This window comes from Tenebrio molitor, chromosome 6 (assembly GCF_963966145.1).
Source record: "Tenebrio molitor chromosome 6, icTenMoli1.1, whole genome shotgun sequence".
In the NCBI taxonomy this organism is placed as follows: Eukaryota; Metazoa; Arthropoda; class Insecta; order Coleoptera; family Tenebrionidae; genus Tenebrio; species Tenebrio molitor.
Window position 1 is genome coordinate 21,070,591 of NC_091051.1, and position 11,140 is coordinate 21,081,730.

The 11,140-nt window shown below is 37.3% G+C and overlaps 1 long non-coding RNA gene across 1 annotated transcript; it reads left to right on the forward strand.

The window, feature by feature from the left end:
• The first annotated feature begins 972 nt into the window (after positions 1-972).
• On the forward strand, positions 973-2,554 carry LOC138133936 (uncharacterized). Its single transcript, XR_011160574.1, has 3 exons — positions 973-1,613; positions 1,686-1,895; positions 1,967-2,554. It is a non-coding gene; the product is annotated as an uncharacterized lncRNA (long non-coding RNA).
• The last annotated feature ends 8,586 nt before the right edge of the window (positions 2,555-11,140 follow it).

Genomic DNA, 11,140 nt, shown 5'->3' on the forward strand with positions numbered 1-11,140 from the left:
AAATATTTTGGTCCGGGTAGTTGGCTAAAAATTCTTCTTTACAAGCTTCAACGCTGTATGTCCATTCTCCGTCTCTTTTAATACCGTTGCGGTAATAAGACATTATAATGAACTTATTTTGTTCAAGTGTGAACACCATTTTAGCAATTACTTCTAAAATATTTGAGAGGTAATAAAATTATAAAAACAGATAAAGACAGTACCTTTGTAACACCACCGGAAGTTATCTAGCTTCGAAAAAAGCTTTTTTTCAACAATAAGCAGACCAGGAACGCAAGAAACAACAAAACAAGACTTCGAAAGCGGAAATGAGGTTAAGTTGACTTCGTGTTGACAGCTTGTGAATATATTTGACAATTTGGCGGATTTGGCGGTTAGTAGTCGACAAATTTAAAGGGGTTGGCAAATTCAAATTCCAGAGCCCTCTGCGATCCCACATTCTTTTATAGACAGTCTGTAGTTTAGTTGGACTTTTCTCGGTAGGTTTTTGAGGGCCACGTTGCGTATATTATCATCACCGGACGCTTTGTTATTTCTGAGCTTCAGAATTTTGTGACCTTCATGGAGGTTCGTGCGCATCGCTTCTTGTTATTTTTCGCTCTGGGTGGTAATTTTTTCCAGCAGTGACTTGACCTCTTGTTCTTGGGTGCTCGGAGTTTTTGGCAGGTGGACGCTCTGGAAATAATCCGCGAGGGCTTCCGCTTTTTCTTTTTCTGTTGCAGCTTCGCTGCCGTCTTGCGTTTGGAGGGGTGGTATTTCTGCTCGGTTTTTCTTCAGCGTTTTATCTACCTGCCACAGCGTGTTATCCTTCGGGTTTACTTGTCTTAGTTTTGCTTTCCACGCTTTATTCTTGTGTTGTATCAGGCTCCTGTTGATCTTTTCCCTGTGTTCCGTCAGTTTCTTTTTGTTTTTTGCGGTGTTTGTCCTTTGGTATATTTTTCTGATCTTATTTCTTTCGTTTATGGGCTGCTGCGTGCTACATGTTGCCAATTGTTGCCTTGGTGTAAAACCGCCTTAAGGCCGCTTTTAGCGTTCATCTCGCCAGCGACGATTATTTTCGTTGACATTCCCAGGATTTTTTCAAGTTCACTTTTTTGAAAATAGTTGTGGGGTGGGTTGTACGCGCCTACGATGGTGCGGCCGGTACCTGGAATTTGCACCGCTCCCGTTTCTATGGTGGTTGTCGGAACTTTCTTTGTTATGTATGGCACTCCTCTTCTGACCGCGATGAGTACACCGCCTCCTCGCGTTCTTGCGTTATTTCGATCTTTACGTGTTACAGTCTAGTGTGGGAAGTTGATTTTATCCGAGTTTATAAGTTTACTTTCGGTGATTATTATTATTGTTCGCGTTATCTCGAAGGACCAGGAGTTCTATTCTTGGCAAGTGACTTTTTTTTTCGTGTACGAATATGTTATAATTACGAATGCGCATTACTATTTGGTATTCTCGGCATAAACTACTCGACTTTAATATTCGTATACGAGATCACCACTCGATCAAAAAATGCGAGTAGGCGTTAGCGCTCGAATTATCACATGCGAATGCAAACGTTTTTTTGTAGCTGCTGAAAAACTTGCAATACAATGATTTCTTCTGATGCTAATAATGCTGTAAGTACTAAAAGTTAAAATTACAAGTAGCCAATATTCAAATAAAAATTTAAAATGCATTTCGTTTTATAGGAAACTGAACAACGCAAAAAAGGTGCCAATATTAGCAAACAGCAAAAAGAACTGCTGATTGAATTCATTAATAATCATCCAAACATATTATCCTGTAAATTTTCATCTACGTTTACAGCAGCCGACTGTAGAAAACTTTGGGAAGAATTAACAGTTTGTTTAAATTCGGTGCCAACTGGCACTACCAAAGACTGGAAAGCATGGAGAAAAGTAAGAAAATTATTAACACTAAGACGTTACATTAGTTTGCTACATCTATTGTAATAATTATAATATTGCAGACATGGCAAGACCTAAAGTCTAGAACTAAAACAAAATCGGCCGTTATAAAAAGAAGTGCCATTGAAACGGGAGGAGGACCACTAAAAAAATTAAGTTATCCAACGATGAGGATTCAATTTTACAATTGATCAAACCAGTGTGTGTCAGTGGCCTCCCAGATGTTACCGAATCGGAGGTGCTAGAAATAGAAGTTCCGACAGAACCACCCAGTTTTTCGGAAAAAAGAAACATTTCTTATTCAAACCGAGAGTTGACTCAGCAGAGCGAAAATTTGGAAACATGTGCTCAGAGCGGAAATGTGCAGAACAATCTTCATCTGGAATCACAATCACAAAAAATCAAAAACTCCAAGAAAAATGGCATGACATCTGCAGCAGCTGTACAAGGGTTTGAAGAATATCAAAATAAAAAATTGATTGCCAAAGAAAAATATTACTCTAGAAAATTAGAGATAGATCATGAACAAAATGCTAGAAGCCGAAAGAGAAAAAAAAAAATTTTTGATAGAATTGCAACCGCTTTAGAAAATTTTAAAAAACAATTGAATATTTTTAAATGTTTTATGGTTATTTTTGAATAAACTTTAAAAAAATTACAATTTTATTTAAATAACATTTTTAATTTACAATGCGAAAATTTATTTTTTATTTTTTATTTATCTAAAATGTGTAGCAATAAGACGAGTTCGGGCAGCTGTTCCTTGCTCCAGTTCAATATTAACACGTCTTTGGACATTATTTAACGGCACAAGTTGTTCTTGATTAAAATCTTCCTCCAGCTCTTCATCCCCATCCTCATCCCAAGGAATATTGTTCTCTATACACATGTTGTGAAGAAACACACAGGTTTTAATTATTCTGCCAGCCACTTGTGGGTTATAATGTAAAACCCTATGCGTTTGAAGACCACGAAACCTTGCTTTTAACACACCGTTACATCTCTCTATTGTACTTCTTGTGGAACGATGCATCACATTATCTGTATTGAGGAGTACCTGGCTGCAAATCTCCCTCTACTGGTGTCAATAACCAAGTCCTCAATGGATAGCCAGAATCTCCCAATAAAAAATAATTTGTTTCTCCTGTCAGGTGCAATCTTCTTAATACTCGCTGAACATTAGATTGGTTCCAAATAAATGAATCATGTGTGCTTCCGGGAAAAGACGCGTTAACATTTGTTATCTTTAGTTTATCGTCACAAATTAGTTGAACGTTTAAAGAATGGTAATTCTTTCTATTTACATAAACATATTCTGGATTGTCTGGATTATTATACGGCGGAAAGATTGCTACATGAGTGCAGTCGATGCAGCCAATAACTCTCGGAAAGTTATGCTGTCTTTGAAAAGCAGTGCGTATAGTAGTAAGTTCTTCCAATGTCGAAGGAAATTTTACGTATGTGTTAAATACTTCAGGACGATTAACGGCGTTTACCATCTCATTGATACAACGGCTTACCGATGCCTAACTAATTTTGAAGTGGTAATTCAGACCAATATCCAACTGATAACTTTCGATTGCAAAAAACCGTAAGGCTACCAAAACCTTAGTTTCTAGACTAATGTCAGTCACCCTTGGATGTTCAGGCAAATGTGGTCGAACAAGCTCTATTAGTTCGCGTACAAGAGGTTTTGATAACCGGAAAATATTTATAAACTGTCCATCGAATAGTTCATGCAGTGGGTCTCCTCGCTGCCTCAGTCTCCTTGGAGCTCTATTTTCTACGCGTTGAAGATCTTGAAGTAACCCATAATGAAGAAAGTCATCTGCCATAACTGTGGTTTAACTTATTTAACACTTAACATAAAATATGACAGAGTCTCGGACGAAGTATTCATAATGACATTTCTAAAAATTACAATGTTGTCACAATTACTATTCGCATAAGTTTAGTCGCATACGTATTAATCAGCGTATGCGAACTTTTAATTACGAGAATAGCGAACACGATTCGCGTACGAAAAAAAATGCGCATACGCAACCAAATACGATCAGAAAAAGTCACTTGCCGAGAATAGCACTCCAGATTTTGCGATATCGTTTTGCGGTTCGAAAATTGGTAAAGTAAAGACTTGTTTGAAGGATGTTTTCTGGTTTATTTTCCAGTTGCAAGTGCGGTACAGAACAGTCTATTACTAAGTACAGCTTGACCAGAATAGCTTGGCGGATGAGATGCGCACAAGAGGAAACGAGCGAGTCTCTGTAAGACAAGGATATGGCTACGGTTGTACTCGTAGGTACGGTACATTCAATGAAGCAAATCTGCTCAAAACAGCCCGGACATGCTGTTCACTTGAAGCTTGAAGCGCTGATTTTCGCCCGTTTGTACACGATCTAAACACTTCCAGACCCAACAGACAAGTGCGCTCCGCTAGTGGGAGGGATTTCAGTCGACTGCGTCACTCGCCAAGCTGTTCTGGTCTTCAATGACACAGTTCGTTTTCTCGTGGAACACTATCCAAATGTAGGCTGTACAAAATGTAAGGTTAAGAGAGTCGTCAATTTATTTGAAGACACAGGAAGCGTACGTGAACTGAATTACCTTGCTAAAATATCCCGATCGTGTTTTAGTCGTTTATGGAAGAATTAAAGCATCCAGTGTAATAAATTACGTTCAAATGTTATCTTTAACTTTGTAAGTGTTTGTAAGGTTAGCAAGATAAACGTCAAATATGTCACCTGCATTTGTGTGAAAAGGGATGACCAAAATTCGGCGATATTGCGCGTTTGTTTCATACGCGTCTAGGTTTTTTGCATCTGCAGCCACGTTTAACACAGTTTTTTGCTTTTTTTTGCAAACCAGACGCCTTTCAAGTACGAGTTCCTCGCTACAGCATTTTTTATTGACGATTTTTTTGATGTAAATCTTAAATGATTGAACATTTTAAAAAGGCATGTAAAAATTACGTTTTTAAGATTTTGGTAATTGCATTAATAGGATTTTATTCTTCACGGTCTAAAATATCTGCATTTTAAATTTCACAAAAATCCGTTGGAGAATAACCGAGTTATTAGGCTCGAAAGTCTTAGCTGAGACACCCTGTATATACAAATAGTGGATGTCACAAAGAGTGAAAAACAAGAGAAGAAAAAAAGGAAAAAAATGACTTGAGATGAAAAATTATTTAAGCCGCTTCCGTTGGAATTATGCACAGTTTTTTTTTTCACTGCACATTCATACCTGCCACTAATCGTTTTCACGGAAACTACCCGCACAACACCGTCACTTCCTGGGTGCACCTGTACTACGCGTCCGAGTCTCTATTGAAGCGGTGGAAAGTTGTCTTCTATTAGGACCACCAAGGCCCCTACGTCGACGTTTGGATGTTGGTGTTGTTGGCCTCTTGGACGGGTCTGCAACTGCGAAAGATACTCCTTTTGCCACCTTTTCCAGAAGTGCTGCTGGAGTTGGGTGATCCGTTGCCACCTCGTGAGGCCGTTGGTGTTGCGATCTGTCGCTTTCGTAGGGAGCCGTGAGTGGTGCTCCAATTAAAAAATGACCAAAGGTCAACGCTTCCAGGTCGTTGAGATCTTGTGATAGTGGGATCAGGACGCGAATTTAGACAAGCTTCTATTCGCCTAAACAAGGTATAAAATTCTTCGTAAGTGATTGAGGCATCGCCGAGTTTCCTACGCAAGTGATGTTTGACGCTTTGAACACATCGTTCCCAAAGTCCCCCAAAATGCGGAGATCTTGCCGGTATAAAGTTAAACTTAGTGGCGCTCAGAAATTCGTTTAAAATTTTGTTTGAATTTCTCGTATCTCAAAAACCGCGTTCGGCTTCAATAAAATTGGTACCGTTGTCAGAAAATATTTCGTTCATGCGATACATTTTCGTTATATCGGCTGCCATAACAAATTTGAAAGTTTTAAACCGACAAAGAATATCAAGCAAACCCTCTTGAAGATTAGCCCCTGTGAATAAACAGTCGTTAAGGGCGAAACCGTTTGAAGACTTCGCCGAACAATCAAAAATCTAGCGAGCTGACGAGCGGCAGATAAAGTTATTATCTCCACTGATGAGCGGCTGTGAAGTAAACAAGCTAAATCATTCAAAATTCCTAACGCAAATTCTAACAAATCATTTATTAAGTTAATTAAACCTATTTATAAAAATGTAAATTAAATACACAGTTGGAAGAGTTTTGAATATTAAAGGCGCTCATTGCTTCAGCGACAGCTGAACTTGAAGCAGTTACTGCAACTTTTGAAAGGGTAACATCAGTAGTTTCAATTGCGGTCGGACTACTTGGTGGACCCAGTGCATTTACCTCAGGAGTCACAACATTGGTATTTGGGCACAAAATTTTCATAGCCACGTCTTGCTTGTGAGCCAGAGATTCCTCTATATATCCCTCAGCGATGGTAGAACTTTTCCACCCTCCGTGTCTTTTCAAGCTAGTAATGTCGGCTCCACCATCAACGAGTAATGTTGCTGATATCCGTCTCAGAGAATGTCCTGTATATTCGCTACAATTAGGTAGTTTTAAAAAGGATGCCACCTCCTTAGGTACACCACCAATTTTATGCAACCCCATAACTGCCCGACAGCATTTTCCGTTCACATATTTTAAGAAAAATCTAGACTCTTTCATGTTTTCGGGACGCAATGAAATATACTTCCGGTACACATTCATGAACTTGTCTCCGGCTATTGTAAATGATCGAGGTTTCTTTGTCTTACTGTCTGGAATTTTTACCAGGACTAAAGATCCCAAGTCTTCAAAGTCGTCAGTCTTCATTTTGACCATTTCGTCACAGCGACAAGCACCTGATATACCAATAACCAACACAATCTGCAAAATATCAAATACTAAAATCTGTTTGAATATTACCTATTATTTTACCTTCAATCCCAAGTACTGTTGATCAGAGGCGTCAGACAAAAATTTATCAAATTCCTTTTTCGTGAATACTCGAGATTTTTTTGGAGTGTAACATTCGTTTTGTTTTTTTAGAAACGCACGTAATTTCAAGAATCTGCTAATGTCAATCCCATGATTAATATTCATCAGAGATCTAACCATTGAATAATTCGACCATAATGATGAACTCTTCATTTTAATCTCGGTTTTCAAATAGAAAAAATACGCCAGAAATACATTTTCGGTAAAACTATTTGCATTTTCCTTTTTGCACCAACTGATGAAGCGGGAATATGCAGTTTGGTAAATAGTGCCTGATTTTGTAGGCACCAAATCATTTATGGCCGTCTTGGCGGCCTTCAATACTTCAGGTGGCGTACACTGAAGCTGATTCATTTCCGAATCTGACATATTGAACGCTAAAGTCATTAAATAAGATTTCATCAAGAAACATGTACATAATTGCAAAACATACTTACAAAATCTATCCAAATTGAAACGTTTTGAGCGCCTGTCAATTATTAAAGAAAAATTGGATTTTGTTCACAGCGTTGTTTATACTAGTCATAATCACAGTAACGCTTTCCAAAACGAACTACATTAATTTATCAGTCTACACGATCTTCTATCTGTTTTTTAATATTTCTTAAATAATTTGTTATGAAGGTTTGAAGAAAAAATAGTATATGTTATTCGGAGCAAAAATGGTTTTATGTCTTTGGCTGGTTTGTCGCAGCCGCAGCCGCAGCACATAAAACTCCATTTTTGCTCCTCATAACATAATATACTATTTTCGGCCTCCCAATCTGGGAAATATAGCGTTACCTTACATTTTAGGTCAAGGGAGCTGCGATTTCCCGAACAATGTCAAAAATTTCTAGTGGAGTGTGGGAAAAATCTGTACGGGAAAAATATGCGGACACCGTTAATTTATTCTTTTCACAGTTACTTTAAAATTAAAGTGTCCATACGTTACTTTATTTAGTGTAAAAAAACACATTTCCCTGTATAATTTTTCCGATAAATGTGTTTGTTTAATTTATATCGACCAACAAATAATCATAATCGTAACAGGGAAAATGCAACCTATTGGGTTGGGAGCTGTATATGTCAAAAAGTTTGACAATTGTTATTTCATAAATATCTGCAAAATTGCACGATAAAACAAAACCACAGAAGTTGATATATATGGTTTTGTGTACCTACTTTATCCAGTATTAGCTGTTAGTGCTAAAGTGCAAAGGTCGAAATTTACTCCGTCCAAACATAGTCGAGTTTGTTCTTCTCATTTTAAAGAAAGTGATTATGAATACAGTGCTCTATTGAAAAAACAATTATTATCTGCCCACAGAAAGACTAAGTTATTTCTTAAAAATGATGCCATCCCAACATTGCGATTACCTGGTAATAATGAAAATGAATCAAACAGACATTCTCTTTACCAAGAAAAGAAGAGCAGAAAGGAAATTGTAGACAATGCCATTGCCTCCACAAGTCAGCAACAGGTATATTCTTTTCATATTTTCTTACGTCTTCATTATAAATGTATCGTTCGTTATTTAGATTATTTTCGAAGAAATCGGAATTCACAATAGTACATTAGATTTGGAGGAAAACATAACAGATGTGGAGACAGGAATTGGTTTACAGTGCGAGTTAGGCCAAGAAGTATTACGAAATATTAGTCATTTTATAAAAGATGAAGAGCTGGATATGAGCGATGAAGAAAAGTTTGATTGTGAGTTTGAGGCGCTTAGTGACGATGAATTAGATTCAGATTCCAGTGCAGATTCTGAAAATCCACCCTCTAATTGTGAAACTGGAAGTACAAACAATAATAATACAATTTATTTAGTTCCTTTTGATCAACTTGCAAAATTATTCGATTTGTTGCGATGTTTTGACTGCGGAAGTACTTTCAAATTACAAAAGACTTGTTCCAGGGGGTCTATGTTGCTAGCCACTTTCTTATGTCAAAATAACCATTCTCTCACCTGGAAATCACAGTCCACGGAAAATTATTATTCCAGTGGAAATGTACAACTGTCTGCTGCGATGTATCTATGTGGCCTAAATTTTAGCAAATTTGAAACTTTATGCAAAACAGCTGGTATTCAGCTGTTCTCAAATCATACATATTATCGAATTATAAAAAACCTTGCCATTCCCTGCATAAAGCATACCTGGAACGTTCAAAGAAATGCACTGTTGGCAAATATAAAATCAAGTAACACTTGCGCTGTAGCTGGTGATGGTCAATTCGATTCTCCTGGTTTTTCCGCTAAATATGTAACATACTCACTAATGGATTTAGAGACCGACAAAATTTTAGATTTCATAGTTTTGCAAAGAGGACAGGTGGATGGAGAATTGGAAAAGCAAGCATGTGACCGACTATTATCAAAATTTGAGGCAAAAGGGGTAAAATTTAAACTTTTTCTTTCGGATAGACATATCGGCATTAGGTGTATGATGAAACAAAAATATTCACATATCGAACACCAATTTGATGTATGGCATCTTGCAAAGAGTTTAGTAAAAAGACTTAAAAGTGTAGACAAAAAAGCACCCTTGTTGGGGGCGTGGAGATACAGTATTGTCAACCATTTGTGGTGGTCTGCTGCAACTTGCAACGGAGATGCGGAAGTATTGTTAGAAAAATTTAAATCTGTGTTGAATCACATATCAAATGTTCATTCGTGGGAAGGAAATAAACATTTTCAAAAGTCTGACCATCCCCCTATGTTGCGGCGTTGTACCGCAGGAAAAGAATTGTTGATTTTTAAATATTTAATAACTTCCAAACAATAACATTAACAAAGTATAAGTAAATGATTGTATAAAAATGGTTATGTCTGTTTGAATTTGTTTGACTGATCTGATGTATCTGTCGTATCTGTTCTATCCTGTGGGATGCGTCTCGCTTTTAAGAGAGGGTGGTGGGGTGCGGTCCTCCCTGGTGAGGTACCTCAACTAACGCTACAGGTCGGTCCTGTACATTCCTGCCCCCCTTTGAACGGTCCTGTTCAAAATCTTCGGTCGGAAAGGGACACCCTATCTCGGACAGCGAAAGCAGGGAAAAAATGTGGATATCTCCGGGATCTGCTGATTACAGATACCTAAAGGATGTTATAGAGGATAAAAGATGGTTGAAGGATTTGACCCATATCAATAAATACTGTCACACTAGAATGTTAGCATAATGTACGGTTAAAATACTTACCAAAAAGAAGTCATTTCAGTTATGATGGAATGGTGGCTCGCGGAATACTTGCTGTATTAGATCATAATGCTAATGTAAAGAGATTAAAAATAAAAGAAAAACTGCAGTGGTCTGAAGCACAGAAGAAATGGATTTACAAAAAACTTCCTGCAGCCAAATCCAACGAGTGGCGCCAAAATTTACTTACAGAAATTCGCAGCTTCGTAAAACACAAAGATGTTTCATTTTCTACTGATAACGAAGATGAGTACTATGCGGAAGTTCCTGCAAATATTGCTCCAACTGAGCGTCCTTCTATGAGTGAAGCTCGACAGAAACATTTTTCACGATTCAATGTATAATTGAATAACTTTTAATAAAAATAATACGTTTATTTTATTTGTTTCAACCATGAACAGTTTGTTCACAAATTATTGTGAATTTTTACATTTTTGTTTCGAGTTTACAATAAAACATGAAACATTGTAAATCTTTATTTATTTTATCATTAATATCTGAACACTCCAACACACGAAATAACACAGATTTATTCGAAAAGGGGCGACAAGGCCCTCCAAGTTCCAAAATCTCTTAAAAATAGTTTGACGTTTGTTTTGACAAGTGTTTTAAAATTGCCAAAGACCGTTTACAAAGGCAAAATTTTACAATTGGTGACAGCTGCGAACAATAAGAACATTAATTTGACGTTGTAAATTAGTACCTAAAAAGATTATTTTTAAAATTCAATCAAAATAATCAGGATCTTCGCCTTCTGCAGATTGAAATCCAACATAGGAATCATCCTCTTCACCATACTCTTCCCTGATTTTGGCAATAACACAGGCTGGTATAACTTTTCTCTTCTTTTTTCCCAAGGGGACCCAGGCATTTACCCAGTATACAAACTGTTTGTATGCGATGTGTCGCCATAATCTATTGCTTATTTTCTTCAAAGTCTCCCTTCTAGCAGCGTTATCTGCATGAAGCATCATTTGATAACGTGCTCCTTGCAGGGTATCTTTATTTAAAATAACACTTGGAAAAGACTCATGGTGTGTAATGCAGGTTAAGCCACCTTTTAAATTCCTAACATTTTCTGATTCTGT